This window comes from Rhamphochromis longiceps, linkage group LG6 (genome assembly GCF_057381845.1).
Source record: "Rhamphochromis longiceps isolate RC_006_pf linkage group LG6, R_longiceps_female_GT1.1, whole genome shotgun sequence".
NCBI lineage: Eukaryota > Metazoa > Chordata > Actinopteri > Cichliformes > Cichlidae > Rhamphochromis > Rhamphochromis longiceps.
This window is the reverse complement of record NC_140562.1, coordinates 18365667-18383139: the sequence shown is the minus strand read 5'-3', so window position 1 is coordinate 18383139 and position 17473 is coordinate 18365667. Positions and strand designations below refer to the sequence as shown.

General features: G+C 41.2%; 1 long non-coding RNA gene across 1 annotated transcript; it reads right to left on the bottom strand.

Moving 5' to 3' along the window:
• Positions 1-10234: 10234 nt before the first annotated feature.
• LOC146667831 (uncharacterized) lies at positions 10235-15136 on the bottom strand. The gene is made up of 3 exons (XR_014912099.1): positions 11817-15136; positions 11653-11721; positions 10235-10845 (listed from the first exon to the last, which is right to left on the bottom strand). It is a non-coding gene; the product is annotated as an uncharacterized LOC146667831 (long non-coding RNA).
• Positions 15137-17473: the final 2337 nt, after the last annotated feature.

Genomic DNA, 17473 nt, shown 5'->3' with positions numbered 1-17473 from the left:
ACAAGTTTTTTCAAAAAGGTCTCAAAGACTTTAGAGTCAGACCTGTTACAGATCGTCAACTTTTCTTTATTATCAGGTGTGTTTCCAGAATCACTAAAAACTGCTGTAATCAAACCTATACTGAAAAAGGACAATCTTGACAAGACACAAATGAACAACTACAGGCCGATCTCAAATCTCCCGTTTTTAAGTAAGATCATTGAAAAAGCAGTTTCTCAACAGCTCAGTTACTTCTTAAAACAGAATAATTGCTATGATGCCTTCCAGTCAGGTTTTAGACAGAACCACAGCACTGAAACCGCTCTGACCAAAGTGTTTAATGACATATGTCTGAATACAGACAGTGGAAAAATGTCAGTCCTAGTTTTACTGGATCTCAGTGCAGCATTTGATACAGTTGACCACAACATATTACTCAAACGACTGGAGAACTGGACAGGTCTTTCAGGAACTGTACTAAACTGGTTCAAAACATACGTAGAAAACAGGAAATACTTTGTATCAATAGGTAACTTCACATCTGAGCAGACAAGTATCACATGTGGAGTTCCCCAAGGTTCCATCTTGGGACCCCTTCTGTTTAACATCTACATGCTCCCACTGGCACAGATTATAAACAACAACAAAATAAACTATCACAGCTATGCAGATGACACACAAATATATATCACAATGTCACCAGGAGACCGAGGCCCTGTACAGGCTCTTGGTAAATGCATTGAGGAAATCAATGACTGGTTGTGCCACAATTTTCTCCAGCTAAACAAAAACAAAACTGAGGTAATAGTCTTTGGCGCCAAAGAAAAACGATTACAGGTCACCAGAGAACTTCAATCTATACATCTAAAAACCACAAACCAGGCGAGAAATTTGGGTGTAGTGATGGATGCAGACCTAAACTTAGAAAAACACATTAAGACAATAACAAAGTCAGCTTACTATCACCTCAAGAATATATCAAGGATAAAAGATCTGATGTCTCAACAGGACCTTGAAAAACTAGTCCATGCATTCATCTTTAGTAGGCTTGATTACTGTAACAGCATCTTTACAGGTCTACCTAAAAAATCAGTCAGACAACTACAGCTCATTCAGAACTCTGCTGCTCGAGTCCTCACTAAGACCAAAAAAGTGGACCACATCAGTCCAGCTCTGAGGTCCTTACACTGGCTGCCTGTCCATCAGAGGATAGACTTTAAAGTTCTGATGCTGGCCTATAAAGCTCTGAATGGTTTAGGACCAAAATACATCAATGACCTCCTGACCCAGTATGAACCATCCAGATCCCTCAGGTCATCTGGATCCGGTCTTTTATCAGTTCCCAGAGTCAGAACCAGACACGGAGAAGCTGCATTCAGCTTTTATGCTCCTTATATCTGGAACAAACTCCCAGAAAGCCTCAGATCAGCTGAAACACTCAGTTTATTTAAATCCAGGTTGAAGACTCACCTGTTCTCAGCTGCATTTGAATAAAGCACCAAATCCACACTTTAAGCTTAAATTTCAAAACTTACATTTAACTACTGATTTTATCTACTGTTCTGATTTTATCTGTTTTGATTTTATATACTGTTGTTTGTTTGTTTGTTTGTTAATTAGTTAGTTAGTTTATTTGCTTGTTTTAATCAATTTTAAATCATGCTTTTTATTTGTTCTTGTTTCTAATGTCTCTGTAAAGCACTTTGAATCACCTTGTTGTTGAATTGTGCTATACAAATAAACTTGCCTTGCCTTGCCTTGCCTATGTTGATGTAGCACTTACGTGGAGTTACATAAAGTACCGATGGATAATTACCAAAGTAATAAGCAATTTGGGCTAGTGTCAGAAGACTGAGAACGACTCTTAGAGCTCTGGTACACGAATGGCAGAGAAACCAGACAAACACAGTTATGTGGCTTTAAAAGTACTTTAGTGATGTTAAGCCTTGTAAAAGAAATTTGTAAACAACACAGTATTACAACAGGTTTTAACAGAATGTCAAGTATAAAAATTTCCCCCAAAGTAGCAAAAAAAAAATAGAATTAAATAAAATTGTGCACAAGTAAAAGAATTAGTCTTTTTTAAGTCCAAATGGTACCGGTGGGGCCCATAGAATTCGTCTGACAAGGAGTGTGTGTGTGATTGTCTGTCCTACCGTACTACTTGTACAGTAGAGGATTGTAGTCCATCAATGTGCAAATGAGTGTGCATGTACATGTATATCGTCTCCTAGGATCTTGGGTTGGCTCGCCATCCAGTGAACACTGGAACACTCTGGGTTCTGGAATCGCTGACCTGGTCTTTGGATTCGTCCCATATAAAAACCTGACCTATAAACAATGGCCAAATATATGTCACGTGCCCTTTAAGGATAACTCTCACAAATTAAACTAAAGTAGTGTCACAGTGCAGTAACTACTATTCAGATCAGCTATCATCAATTCAATCATCATCAGTTCAGTCATGTTGTACAACATTAAAATATCAAGTTTCAAAGGTTAAAGTATCAATATCCAAAATTTCACAGTATCAAGGTTCAATACTTATTTGTAACCTGCAGTAACATTAAAGATTATCTACAAGGTTGCAAACATGCAGGAATTATAGTCACCATATAATTCACTTTCATTGTAAACATTAATTACATCCATCAAAATAACTCACTGTACATATATATCTAATCACAAATAAATAAGTATATTACCCCTTTTAAGAAATGGAATAATATGCAAATGCTTATCAGAAATTGAACAAAGTGCAAATAATCAATTTCAATAACACGTAAACACAAGGACTCAGTCCACAAATAGGAGTATTAAAATAGACGTGCTTAATCCCGCTTGTACCATAGGCCTACCAGTACAAGTGGAAATACACTAAAAATTACCTCCAAGTGTTCAATACTGAGTATTGTAAAACAACTGATTGACATCAAAATTTAAACAGGAAGCAGGATAAAGTCTGATTACAATTATCTCTCATAAAGTTATTTTTAGCTGCTTTAACCATTTACAGCTTTTCACATGTTAATGACTTAGTTAACGATCTAACTAGCATAACAACAGCGTTTCAGAGACATCGAACAACTGTACCCACACTCCGCACATCACGTGTCTGATTAGCCACATTTAGCTTACCGCCGTCGAGTGGATGCTCAGCATTTACATGGAGCCACAGCTCAGTAAACCCTCCGGTTTCGCTCTGCCCTTGACAACAAAAGTGCAAATACATAATTTGTGAAAAATATCAGTTTAGATGGGTTTTTTTTTTAACTCGTTAGAGGTTAATTTCTCCAGCTTACCGATAACAAAAGTTTTAGTCCGTCTGCTCTGTTCGGCTGTAGAAGCAAGAGACTGAAAACTTGGGAGCTGGTACTAAGGAGGGACAAGAGCTGCCTAGAGCTTCACCGATTGGCTGACATGTGAGGAGTGGGGTAAAACAATTGGCTCTCATCAGAGCTCATCAACCCTCTGAGAAAACTTAACCCTTGTTTGACCAGAGCATATCATATATAATCTGCATCCCTTCTATGTTTAAATAAATATTTTGATCTCATTTCACTTTCATTAACAGGGACAGTAAGAACAGAACAATGAACATTAAATGTTTTAATTTTTCTTCTCTTTCTGTTTGAGATTATTTTAGGAACTGGGTTACACCCTCCCCTCTTGAATTCATGCAAGTCCCTTTGCATGTCTACTGTGAACTGCATCATCTAAGAACAATAATTCAGCTTTAGAATTTAAAGAGTCAATGAAAGCTGTGGTTAAACCCTGAAATAATGATTTGACCACAGTGACAAGGGGATTTCCCAATTCAGCATAGTCTAGCCTTTTTGGTGGCTGGCAACTTCTTTCTGATCTTCGAACAGGAATTTCTTTGCTTGTTTGTTCATCTCTCTCTTTGTTTACTGTTTCCCTGTCAAATATCAAGTCCTCTCCTTCCTCATAACTCCCTAACATGTCCGAAAGAAGTAGGATTTGTTCATCCCTCATGTCAGGGCGATCCGTAGAAGGTAAGTCTCTTTCCTTTTCAGGTTCGTCATTTCCGGGTAAGTCTCTTTCCTTTTCAGGTTCGTCATTTCCGGGTAAGTCTCTTTCCTTTTCAGGTTCGTCATTTCCGGGTAAGTCTCTTTCCTTTTCAGGTTCGTCATTTCCGGGTAAGTCTTCCCCATACAAGGCTTCTCCATAACTCGCAATCTGATTGTCATAAGGTTGGTTATGGTCAGCATGACTGGCTGGAACAACATCGGAGATGGTGTCTGCACAAGCTGGAGCATTACCAGCCAACTTGTCTTGATCTGCAGTCACATCATCTTGACCAAGACTTGATTTATGGGTCAGCAGAAGATCTCGCTTGACAATGTACGCCGAGTCATTTGGCACTGATCTATCTGCAAACCAGTGGACTGAAACAATATCATCCTCGTCCGAGGGGTGATCTGCTCTTTCATTGTCTTTCTGAGTGGTCCGTCGCGTTCTGGGCCTTTTCTTGGGTTCTGGTTGTTCAGGTTTCACTTCCTTGGCTGCAGAGAGGAACCCACAAGGGAGTAAGAGGTCTCTGTGTAGGGTGCGTATGGGGCCATCCCCGCCCTCTGGTTTAACAGTGTAGACGGGGAGGTCTCCAGCTCGTTTCACCACCACATAGACGGTCTTCTCCCATTTATCGGCGAGTTTGTGTTTTCCTCGAATGCGTATGTTCCTGACCAGCACTCGGTCCCCGATTTCCAAGGTAGATGTGGTCACATGTTTGTCAAATCTGGTTTTGTTCCTTTCGGCTACCTTTGCAGCACTCCGTGTAGCTATTCTATAGCTCTCCTCAAGATGGGATTTGAGGTCCTTAACATATTGGGAGTGTGACTTGTTTTGTTGTTCTCTCACAGGTAAACCGAAAGCCAAATCGACAGGCAACCGTGGCTGACGCCCAAACATCAGCTCATACGGTGTGAATCCAGTTACCTCGTTCTTGGTACAGTTGTACGCATGAACTAAAGGCTTTACAAAATCCTTCCAATGTGACTTGTCTTTGTTCTCCAGAGTTCCAAGCATACTTAAGAGTGTTCGGTTAAAACGCTCCACCGGGTTGCCCCTGGGGTGGTACGGCGTAGTCCGAATCTTCTGTATGCCTGCTACTTCACACAGCCCCTTGATCAACTGAGACTCAAAATCAGGCCCTTGATCGCTGTGTAATTTTTCAGGAATGCCATAGTGTACTATGAAATGGTCCCACAGACACTTTGCGACAGTCCGAGCTTTTTGGTTCGATGTTGGGATAGCGACTGCATATTTAGTAAAATGATCTGTGATGACAAGAACATCTTTCACATTACTGCTGTCTGGTTCAATGGATAGGAAATCCATGCAGACTAGCTCGAGGGGTCTTGTCGTCATGATATTCACCAAAGGTGCAGCCTTCTCAGGTAACGTTTTCCTGTGCACACACCTGTGGCAGGTCTTTATCTTTTTCTCCACATCTGAGGACATTCTTGGCCAATAGAACCTGGCTCTGACCAGATCGAGTGTGCGCTCTATTCCCATATGACCCATATTGTCATGTAGGCTTGTCAACACAGACTCTCGCAGGTCTTCAGGTAAGACCAACTGGTAATGTTTATTACCGCCTTCTCTTCGTGTTCTGTAGAGAATGTCATTGCACAGCTCGAACCTGTTCAACTCTCTCAGCAACAGGACTACGTCTGGAAGTTCTTTCCTCAATGTGGGAGGGGGTTTCTCCCCACTCTCCATCTGGGTAATAACATGTCTGATGCACCGATCAGATCTCTGGCTGTCTCTGAGATCTGCCGGTGACAGGTGGGGAATGATGTGTAAGCCTCCCAATGTTTCTTCCTGCTCAAAGCTGTCAGGTATAGCATCTCCAGAAATGGCAAGACTTTCGACAAGGGTTATACCTGCATCATCACCCAAAGCTTCAGAGGTGGTTGAATGATAAACAAACTGTCTCTCACAGATAGCATGAACAACGTCCTGATCGACTGAGTCAATATTGTCTGGATCTGACAGATGTTGTTTTGCGAACTGGCATATCCGGTCTCTCTCTTTTTGAGATGTAAGGTCATCAGGTAGCCTGCCATGAGGACGACGCGAGAGTCCATCGGCATCTCCATTTTGTTTTCCAGAACGATACTGGAGTCTGAAATTGAAGGTAGAGAGGGACGCCAACCACCTGTAACTGATTGCATCGAGTTTTGCTGAGGTGAGGATGTAGGTCAGAGGGTTTGAGTCTGTGACAACGGTGAACTGATTGCCATAGAGGTAGTCACTCAGCTTCTCTGTTACAGCCCACTTTAAAGCCAAAAACTCGAGCTTATGTGCTGGATAGCGGGACTCACTACTTGACAAACCTCTACTCGCATAGGCGATAACCCGCAGCTGTCCCTCCTGCTCCTGGTATAAGGCTGCTCCAAGGCCCGTAGTGCTCGCATCCGTATGAAGGATGTAAGGCAGCTTTGGGTCAGCAAAGGCCAGGACTGGAGGCGACGTTAGCTTGTCAATGATAGTCTCAAATGCTTTCTGGCATGCAGGGGTCCACCGTCCATAAAACGGCTCCTTTGGATCATGATACTGATTACTCCTCCCTTTTGATTTACAATGCTTCCTCAGTGGTGGATAACCGGACGTTAGATCGTTCAGCGGTTTCACAATACTTGAGTAGCCTTTAACAAACCGTCTGTAATATCCACAGAACCCAAGGAAGGATCTCAGCTCCTTAAGGTTCTGAGGGACTGGCCAAGTTTTAAGTGTGGCTGTCTTTTCTGGGTCAGTTTCTACTCCGTGTTGAGAAACAACATGCCCCAAGTACCGAACTGAGGACTGGAAGAACTTGCACTTCTCGGGGGACAGCTTTAAGCCATACTCCTTTAAGCGTTCCAGGACTTTCATGAGTCTGGCTTCATGCTCCTCAAGGGTTTTCGAGAAAACTATGAGATCATCCAGGAAAACAACAACTTCCTTCAGATTTATGTCTCCCATGCATCTCTCCATAAGCCTCTGAAAAGTACTTGGCGCGTTTGTCACTCCCTGTGGCATACGGTTGAACTCCCAGAAACCTAGTGGACAGACAAAGGCAGTCTTGGGCTTGTCACTCTCTGCAACTTCGATCTGATAATAGCCGGATTTAAGATCGAGTGTACTGAACCACTTGGAACCTGAGAGTGCGGTGAAGGTGTCATCCAGTCTTGGGAGGGCGTATGCATCTTTCACTGTTTGTAAGTTTAACTTACGGTAGTCAACACACAGACGTACCTGACCGTTCTTCTTCCTGACCACAACAATTGGCGAAGAGAATGGGGACTCGCTCTCGCGGATTACTCCAGTTGCGAGAAGCTCTTGCAAATGCTTTCGAACAGCCTCTATGTCGTGCGGGTGAATCGGTCGGGCTCTGTGTTTGAATGGTGTCTCATCTGATAGCTTAATGTGGTGTTTGACCTTGTCCGTCCTTCCAAAATCCAGATCAGTCTGGGCGAAGACCTCTGGCATACTGCTCAGCTTTTGAGTAATGCGGTCTTTCCAGTCAGAAGGGATGGGAGAGTCGGCAAAGTCAAATGTCACACTAGAGGTCCTGGATGGTTCACACTCTGATGGCTCACTCACAATTTGTTTGTGAGATAGGACAGTCTGTATTGCACTGAGTTCTGCAATCACACTCTTTGCTGGGATGGTAATGTCATGCTCTGACTCATTGGAAACTACTACAGGTAGCTTGCACAACTGGTTATTTGGCAAGTCAAGGAGACAGGTTTGCACCAAAAGCCCCCCAGGCAGGGAAGATACTGAAGGATATTCCAACAGGGCAGATCTCTCAGTGTAAAATTCCTTGATTGATACTGTCCCCTCAAGAACGACTGTTTTCCCAGCTGGGACGTTCACTTCATCCTTGCCACGCATCCTCACTAATCCAACGTTTTCATCTGAACCTTGCTTTTGCCGCAACTCCAGTACTTTGAGTACGGTTCTGTACCCATGAGGAATGGGATGGTAGCCCTCTGGGTTTGCCTCTCTGTACATTTCATACACTACATCAAGAGTGTTTGTTCCTATCAATACACAAGACTTCGTTAATGTCCCGGTGTCTGGGACTACTAGAGCTAGCGTTTTGACTTCTAGTTCAGCACCAAGAAAGTCTTTAGGAAAGGTGATTCCAATCTCAACATAACCCAGGTAAGGTACAAGCTGCCCATTGGCCCCTTCAACCTCCAGAAGGTCATGTAGTGGCTCTATCTGTTGCTCAGACAAATACTGGTCATAGTAGGACTTGGTGACAGTGGTCACTTGAGAACCTGTGTCAAGGAGACAACTGCACACCTTACCTTTGATCGTGACTTGACCTGTACTCTTTGTGCCTATGAGCCTCTTAGGTAGTCTGAAAGGTTGTTCTCCAACATGGGATTGCCTCAAAGTGGCCTGTGCTCTTGGTTTAGCTTGACTTCCAGATTTAGCGGGACGATGTTGACCTGCTTCAGTCCCAGTTTGCCCCACAACTGAGACTGCGTCTAAAAATCCTGGTCAGCAGATGGAGTGTTTTGCATCTCCCAAATGCGACGCTTCTCTCTCAATTGCTTCCTCTTATCAGCGACAAGAGTGGGGTCTGGGTCATTACTGCAACTTGCTGAGATGTGGCCATCCTGACCACACTTGAAGCAGTACCATGGTTTTGGCTGGGTGCTCTGCCGCAAGTTGGCAGGCTTCGCACTTGTGACCTTGATGCTAGGTGTTGCCATAGCCATCTCACGTAAATCACACTCGGCCTTGTCCTTAGGCTTCGAGCTTTTCTTGTTTCTTTGCCATCAAATTAGTAAGCTGACTCTGTAGGGATGCAACTTGCTTCCTCAGATCTGTCAACGGGTCAGAATCAGATTGAGTCACTGCCTGTAGCTCACTACAGGTGCAAGTCTTTTGACAGTGCGCCACAACCCGCTGCCGGGTTGAGCCAAGGTGTTTCTTCATCCGTGTAGCTTTAGCTGCCAGTCTATCTTCTTCTGTCCGGAGCATTAATAGAAGTTCTGAGAATGTTGGGGGTTGGCTTTTCTTGTTTTCAAGATTAAGATCTGAGAGCAAGGTGTGGTCCCAACATCCACGACAAAACTGCTTGAGAATGTGTTTATCGGCATCCCCAGCAGAGACTCCTCCCCTCTTCAGAGTAAGGTTCAATGCGCCCTGAAGACGGCAGAGGTACGCAGAGGCCTTTTCACCAGGATCCTGAAGAGTGTTCATGAATTGGGCGAAAAGCTCCTCTCCATCTTCCACTGTTCCAAAAGCTGCATCCAACAACTGAAGGTAAGTCTCAGGTGTAGCTTCTGGGCTCAGTCTGTTGACAATGTCAGCTGCAGGGGACAACAAGCTCTCAAAGATCTTTCTAGATTTTTGAAGTTCAGACATGGCAGGGTCTTTCCTGAGAAGTTCGACATGTGAACGCCATGTGTCATAATCTGTCTCACCGCTGGGTCTGGGGATCCTGCCAGAGAATGACCGGAGTCTCATTGGAGAATATGAATGTGCAATCAAGTCATCTTTCTTCACGATGTGTTCCACAATGACTTTCTGAATTTCAGGTGGGTTGAAACTGTTTGCCGCACTAAATGGGCTCTTTTTGAAATCAACAGGTAGGTGTGGCTCCGCACCACCTTGAATCAATCCTACCTGGGGTGGATCTTCAGAAAACTGCTGGCGTGCAATCTCAGAAGTTTCAAGAGAGGGGTGAAGCTGGTTCTCCCTGTCTGGATCATCAACTTGCATGGAGGAGAGCATACATTCATCATCGGTCTCTGAACTCCCAATGATTTCACTGATCTCTGTCATCATCGACTTCAGTACCTCTTCAAAACTTTTGCCACTCAGTTTTGCCACCTGCTTTATTTCATCTAAGTAGGACTTAGTAGCACTGCCACCCACCTTGGCAGTGTAAACGCTGGAGAGAGCTCTTACATGGTATTTTACACCGGGCTTCCCTTCAACTTCATATGTGTATGGCAAAAGATCAGTTAAGGCATCAATGGCGTTACCACTTCGGTACTCGACGATCAGGTTTTTGAAAAATTCTGAGTTTGGATCTACAACTGGGACGGCTCTAAAGGTACCATACTGCTTCAAAAAGTCAAGAACCCCTTCATCATCCAATGAATTGAGTGTACCACTAACAATTACTGCATTGGGGACTTTGATACCTGAGCTCAATACAAAATCCATCTTGTGGCAATAGCAAAAGATGTTTCAATGACAATGCACACTTTAAGGAGGTTTCACTGCTGATATTCATGCACCAAAGAGCTCCTGGCTGGCTCGCCACTTTTGTAGCACTTACGTGGAGTTACATAAAGTACCGATGGATAATTACCAAAGTAATAAGCAATTTGGGCTAGTGTCAGAAGACTGAGAACGACTCTTAGAGCTCTGGTACACGAATGGCAGAGAAACCAGACAAACACAGTTATGTGGCTTTAAAAGTACTTTAGTGATGTTAAGCCTTGTAAAAGAAATTTGTAAACAACACAGTATTACAACAGGTTTTAACAGAATGTCAAGTATAAAAATTTCCCCCAAAGTAGCAAAAAAAAAATAGAATTAAATAAAATTGTGCACAAGTAAAAGAATTAGTCTTTTTTAAGTCCAAATGGTACCGGTGGGGCCCATAGAATTCGTCTGACAAGGAGTGTGTGTGTGATTGTCTGTCCTACCGTACTACTTGTACAGTAGAGGATTGTAGTCCATCAATGTGCAAATGAGTGTGCATGTACATGTATATCGTCTCCTAGGATCTTGGGTTGGCTCGCCATCCAGTGAACACTGGAACACTCTGGGTTCTGGAATCGCTGACCTGGTCTTTGGATTCGTCCCATATAAAAACCTGACCTATAAACAATGGCCAAATATATGTCACGTGCCCTTTAAGGATAACTCTCACAAATTAAACTAAAGTAGTGTCACAGTGCAGTAACTACTATTCAGATCAGCTATCATCAATTCAATCATCATCAGTTCAGTCATGTTGTACAACATTAAAATATCAAGTTTCAAAGGTTAAAGTATCAATATCCAAAATTTCACAGTATCAAGGTTCAATACTTATTTGTAACCTGCAGTAACATTAAAGATTATCTACAAGGTTGCAAACATGCAGGAATTATAGTCACCATATAATTCACTTTCATTGTAAACATTAATTACATCCATCAAAATAACTCACTGTACATATATATCTAATCACAAATAAATAAGTATATTACCCCTTTTAAGAAATGGAATAATATGCAAATGCTTATCAGAAATTGAACAAAGTGCAAATAATCAATTTCAATAACACGTAAACACAAGGACTCAGTCCACAAATAGGAGTATTAAAATAGACGTGCTTAATCCCGCTTGTACCATAGGCCTACCAGTACAAGTGGAAATACACTAAAAATTACCTCCAAGTGTTCAATACTGAGTATTGTAAAACAACTGATTGACATCAAAATTTAAACAGGAAGCAGGATAAAGTCTGATTACAATTATCTCTCATAAAGTTATTTTTAGCTGCTTTAACCATTTACAGCTTTTCACATGTTAATGACTTAGTTAACGATCTAACTAGCATAACAACAGCGTTTCAGAGACATCGAACAACTGTACCCACACTCCGCACATCACGTGTCTGATTAGCCACATTTAGCTTACCGCCGTCGAGTGGATGCTCAGCATTTACATGGAGCCACAGCTCAGTAAACCCTCCGGTTTCGCTCTGCCCTTGACAACAAAAGTGCAAATACATAATTTGTGAAAAATATCAGTTTAGATGGGTTTTTTTTTTAACTCGTTAGAGGTTAATTTCTCCAGCTTACCGATAACAAAAGTTTTAGTCCGTCTGCTCTGTTCGGCTGTAGAAGCAAGAGACTGAAAACTTGGGAGCTGGTACTAAGGAGGGACAAGAGCTGCCTAGAGCTTCACCGATTGGCTGACATGTGAGGAGTGGGGTAAAACAATTGGCTCTCATCAGAGCTCATCAACCCTCTGAGAAAACTTAACCCTTGTTTGACCAGAGCATATCATATATAATCTGCATCCCTTCTATGTTTAAATAAATATTTTGATCTCATTTCACTTTCATTAACAGGGACAGTAAGAACAGAACAATGAACATTAAATGTTTTAATTTTTCTTCTCTTTCTGTTTGAGATTATTTTAGGAACTGGGTTACATTGAGCTTTCTCACATGATGCCATTGCTCACATTATTCCGCAACCGGCTGCCTGTGGTTCCTGGAGGTTTCTGACTCTTGCTGGATGAAATCATTCTCAAAGAACGATGTAGGACATAAAAGAAACTGGACTATAAAATAAAATACAAAACAACCGAAATGTCAAACACAGAGACAAGAAGATTCATACCAGAGGCAGAGAAATAGGATCAGACAAAAATAAGAAGAAAACAAAAACAAGACGGCGGGAGGAACGCACAGTGAACACAGAGACTAAATATTGCTAAACCTCACAAAACTATAACAAAGAAAACAAAAGAGGAATCATAAAAGACAATAGCCAAGAATCCAACGTTCCCAAGCAACACAAAAAGTCCAGAACCGTGACACTGTACTTATTATTACTTATTATAACTTAAAAGCTCATAATTATACAATTAACTTTCGGATGCTGATGTAATTCGTCTAGATGTTTTTCGTGGCCGGCGTTTTGGCACAGCGAGGAGAGAACAGGTGTATTGTTGATGCGAGTTCCACAAAGTGTGCCAGTTAAACCGTGACAAAGAGTCAGCATGCACAAGAGCAGGACCTCTCCAAAGCTGAATGCAGCTGTGCTTTTCCCAATGTGTCAAACAAAATGGCTGTTGTGAATATGGTCTATTGATAGGACAATATCATTTGTTCAAGTGTAAGGGGGAAAAAAATCTTGGTTAGGTTTATTCACAGGCTTGAATGAGTGAAGCAGAGAAACAAAACTGGCTCAAACCTGTATTCAGTCCCCAGTGTGCCACACAGTGGTACCTTTGGGTTGCCTTGGAGCTTAATTAAGTACTACAGGCTTGTCTTGAGGCGGAGAGTTCGAATACAATGACAGGTGTTACTAATTACTCTGATAATGGCTGCATTTCTTTCAGGTGTGCTAGTTCGACAGATCTGACATTGTGGCTCACAAGCACATCTGAATGGATTAGAGCTATCATTCATTTTCCTACATACGCCTCTTCTTTTCTTGTAAAGACAATACAAAAAATGCTACAAAGGCCTCGCTGGCTATTTAAAGCTTGTAAGAGATTTTGCTGTTGTTACTATGCTGGAGAGTTTGGTTTAGAGTGCTTTAGTACACCACTGATTGCAATAAAAGAAACCATAAGCTAAAGGTCGATGGCAACCGATAGCTGCAGTGGAAGTTCCCCATGTCCCACTCAATCACTCATTGCTCCTATTGCTTGTGCAGGCCACTGTGAATTACCACATCTGTTTTCACTGACATTTCATCCACTACAGTAACTTTTCTTGGTTCTGGGAATCTCTAAGAATATTAATCCTACATTAATGTAGTTTTTGTCTGCTAAATTATGAATAGCTACAACGTAGAGGTTATTCTTTTGGAAGGATTTGCATGTGTGTGTGTTATTTATTTAGAATGAATTTAAATAATTTATTATGACATAGTTAGGTACTTTGGAATAGCAGGTTATAGTGGTGTAAATATATATTTTGAATATATTTACAATGTCCCCAAATAAGTATAATTTAAAAAAAAAAAAAAACTTTTTTCACTTCATGTTTATTACTAAAAATAAAAAATACTGAAAAATGAAATGAATGCTACACATGTACTATATCCATATCAATAAAAATAATGAAAAATAAATATACTCAAATTTTTGTCAAGTATAATTGTCCATTTTAACAGGGCAAAAAATAAAGGTCTGCACTTTGTATTTTTTTCCACTGCAACACAAAGTATGTTTAAAATGAACAAAAAAAAATTATAGATATATAAATATTAAATATAATACTATTTTTCTTAAAAGTAAATAGTGCCCAGAGAGTGAGCTGCCTTGGCAGAGATGCTTTTTGTTGTGGATAAAATCTACTGATCTCCAGAGTCTAATGAACACCCAGCATGTGCATCTGATCTGTACATAATGAAAATAAGTGTCATTCTATGTGAGATGGTTATCTCATACATCTTATTGCCAGTAAAGCTAAAGCACCCTTCTGATTGGGCAGCTTCCTCCACCAGCATCACCATTTTCTGAATACAAATGCTCTTACACTGCACATTTTAATACCTATATTTAAATTAGATAGCATCTCACATGTATGCTTAAGAAGTTAAGATCCTTGCCCTGTAGGATTATCAAATGCTGTCATGGATTTTTTTATTTTCCAAAAGTGAGGAACGCATCACCTTTTTCTCTCACTTTGTTTTCTGCAAACAACCATCTGATTATACAACCTGTCAGCAATTTTATGTTCATATCATTACTACATTTCTCCTTCAAAAAATAACAAAATAGCCTCAGTACTTCTGATCAGTGGCCAAAATCAAAAAGAAATGTTAGCTTACTCCTCAGACACACCAGACTGGTCAGCAACACCCCGGCAACTTTTATGTTGCATAGGTATATTTGCTGGTGGGTTTGGCAAATGATTGCAGGAGGTTGCTGGTACATGCTAGAGGAAATTGGTCACTGAGAGGGCGGTGGGCCACAAACCTCCTTGTTATTGCTTCGGTGGGGAGCTGATTGCAATAGTTGCCTATTGTTTGCATGGAAGATGCCAACTTGTCTGCTAACACTCATTAACTACTTAACCACAGGTTGGTTTTTCATGACCAATTTCATCAACTGACTAAAGGTATCCCCCAGCAACCGCTTGCCAACCAGTTGGCATATACACTGATTGGTCTTAAGGCCTGCAAGACTGGGGCTTTAGCAATTAGCAATCACTTTACTAGAAGGTTTTAAAATTTCTGTACTTTTAGGTGACAGAAGGAGACATGTGGCCTGGTCAAAACACAGAGAGCTGCACTCTAAAATATCTTTAAATATAGTAAACATACCTTGTGTGCCACAGACTGCTCCCAAACACGAGGGGACAAGTAATGCCTCTAAAACACTTAAGTTGGCTTTATTAAACGTTAGATCTTTAGCTGGGAAAACATTTTTAATTAATGATTTAATCACTGAGCACAGCCTTGATTTTATGTTTTTAACTGAAACTTGGTTGGACCAAAATAACAGTGGAGCTGTTCTCATCGAGACGACCCCTCCTAACTACAGTTTTATCAGTGAGGCCAGGGTGAGCAGGAGAGGAGGAGGGGTTGCTGTCTTATTTAATGAATCATTTCAATGTAAGCAGCTATCTCCTGGAAGTTTTCAGTCTTTTGAATATGTGGCTTTACAGCTGAAGGCCCCATCCAAAGTTGTGTTTCTTAATGTTTACAGGCCTCCCAAATACTGCACAGACTTTTTTAATGACCTAAGTGAACTGCTGTCTGTGATCTGTGTTGATTTCGACTGTGTAATTATTGTTGGGGATTTTAACATCCATGTGGACAACCCTCAGGACAAAGGGACTAAAGACCTGAGTAACACTCTGGGCAACTTTGGGCTGACTCAGCATGTAACAGAGGCCACACATAATAGAGGACACACTCTTGACCTACTGATCTCCAAGGGCCTGAGCATTTCAAAGGTTACTGTGTCTGATGTGGGCCTGTCTGATCATTACTGTGTTTTCTTTGAAAGTAAAATCTCAGCCCACACAAATATAGCAACAGCAGTGATCACAAAACGGTGTATAACTGAAGACAGTAGTGAGATCTTTAACCAGGTCTTCCCATTAACACCTGACCTGTCCAAAGGTTCAGTCAATGAGCTCGTCAATAGCTTTAATGCAAAAATGTTAAATGTAATGGATACTATTGCCCCCATTAAGGTGAAGGTTATCTCTGGAAGGAAAAAGTCTCCATGGAGAAACTCCACACTAGTGAAAAATGAAAAAAGAGAGTGTAGGAAAGCTGAGCGCAGATGGAGAAAAACAAACCTCCAGGTTCACTATGACATCTATAAAGAGAAACTTCACAATTATAATTTACAACTGAGGAGTGCAAGAAGGTCCTACTTCTCTGACATCATCACTAAAAACAGCCATAATGCTCGGGTCTTATTTTCTACAGTTGACAGGCTAACAAACCCTCCTGTGCCAGTGGCAGCTGAACTTCATTCAACCATGGCCTGCAATGACTTTGCCAAATTCTTCACAGACAAAATCCAAAAGATTAGACAAGCAATTGGTACATCAACAGCAGATCCAGGATATGTACTGTGTCCACCGAAAAACTGTTTAAACACCATGAAAAAGTTTCACCCTATTAACAGCAAAGACCTGGAGGACATCTTAGGTCAACTGAACTCCTCCTCTTGCTGTTTAGATGTCCTGCCAACAAGTTTTTTCAAAAAGGTCTCAAAGACTTTAGAGTCAGACCTGTTACAGATCGTCAACTTTTCCTTAATGTCAGGTGTGTTTCCAGAACCACTAAAAACTGCTGTAATCAAACCTATACTGAAAAAGGACAATCTTGACAAGACACAAATGAACAACTACAGGCCGATCTCAAATCTCCCATTTTTAAGTAAGATCATTGAAAAAGCAGTTTCTCAACAGCTCAATTACTTCTTAAAACAGAATAACTGCTACGATGCCTTCCAGTCAGGTTTTAGACAGAACCACAGCACTGAAACCGCTCTGACCAAAGTGTTTAATGACATATGTCTGAACACAGACAGTGGAAAAATGTCAGTCTTAGTTTTACTGGATCTCAGTGCAGCATTTGATACAGTTGACCACAACATATTACTCAAACGACTGGAGAACTGGGCAGGTCTTTCAGGAACTGTACTAAACTGGTTTAAAACATACTTAGAAAACAGGAAATACTTTGTATCAATAGGTAACTTCACATCCGAGCAGACAAGTATCACATGTGGAGTTCCCCAAGGTTCCATCTTGGGACCCCCTCTGTTTAACATTTACATGCTCCCACTGGCACAGATTATAAAGAACAACAAAATAAACTACCACAGCTATGCAGATGACACACAAATATATATCACAATGTCACCAGGAGACCGAGGCCCTGTACAGGCTCTTGGTAAATGCATTGAGGAAATTAATGACTGGTTGTGCCACAATTTTCTCCAACTAAACAAAAACAAAACTGAAGTAATAGTCTTTGGCGCCAAAGAAAAACGATTACAGGTCACCAGAGAACTTCAATCTATACATCTAAAAACCACAAACCAGGCGAGAAATTTGGGTGTAGTGATGGATGCAGACCTAAACTTAGAAAAACACATTAAGACAATAACAAAGTCAGCTTACTATCACCTCAAGAATATTTCAAGGATAAAAGATCTGATGTCTCAACAGGACCTGGAAAAACTAGTCCATGCATTCATTTTTAGTAGGCTTGATTACTGTAACAGCATCTTTACAGGTCTACCTAAA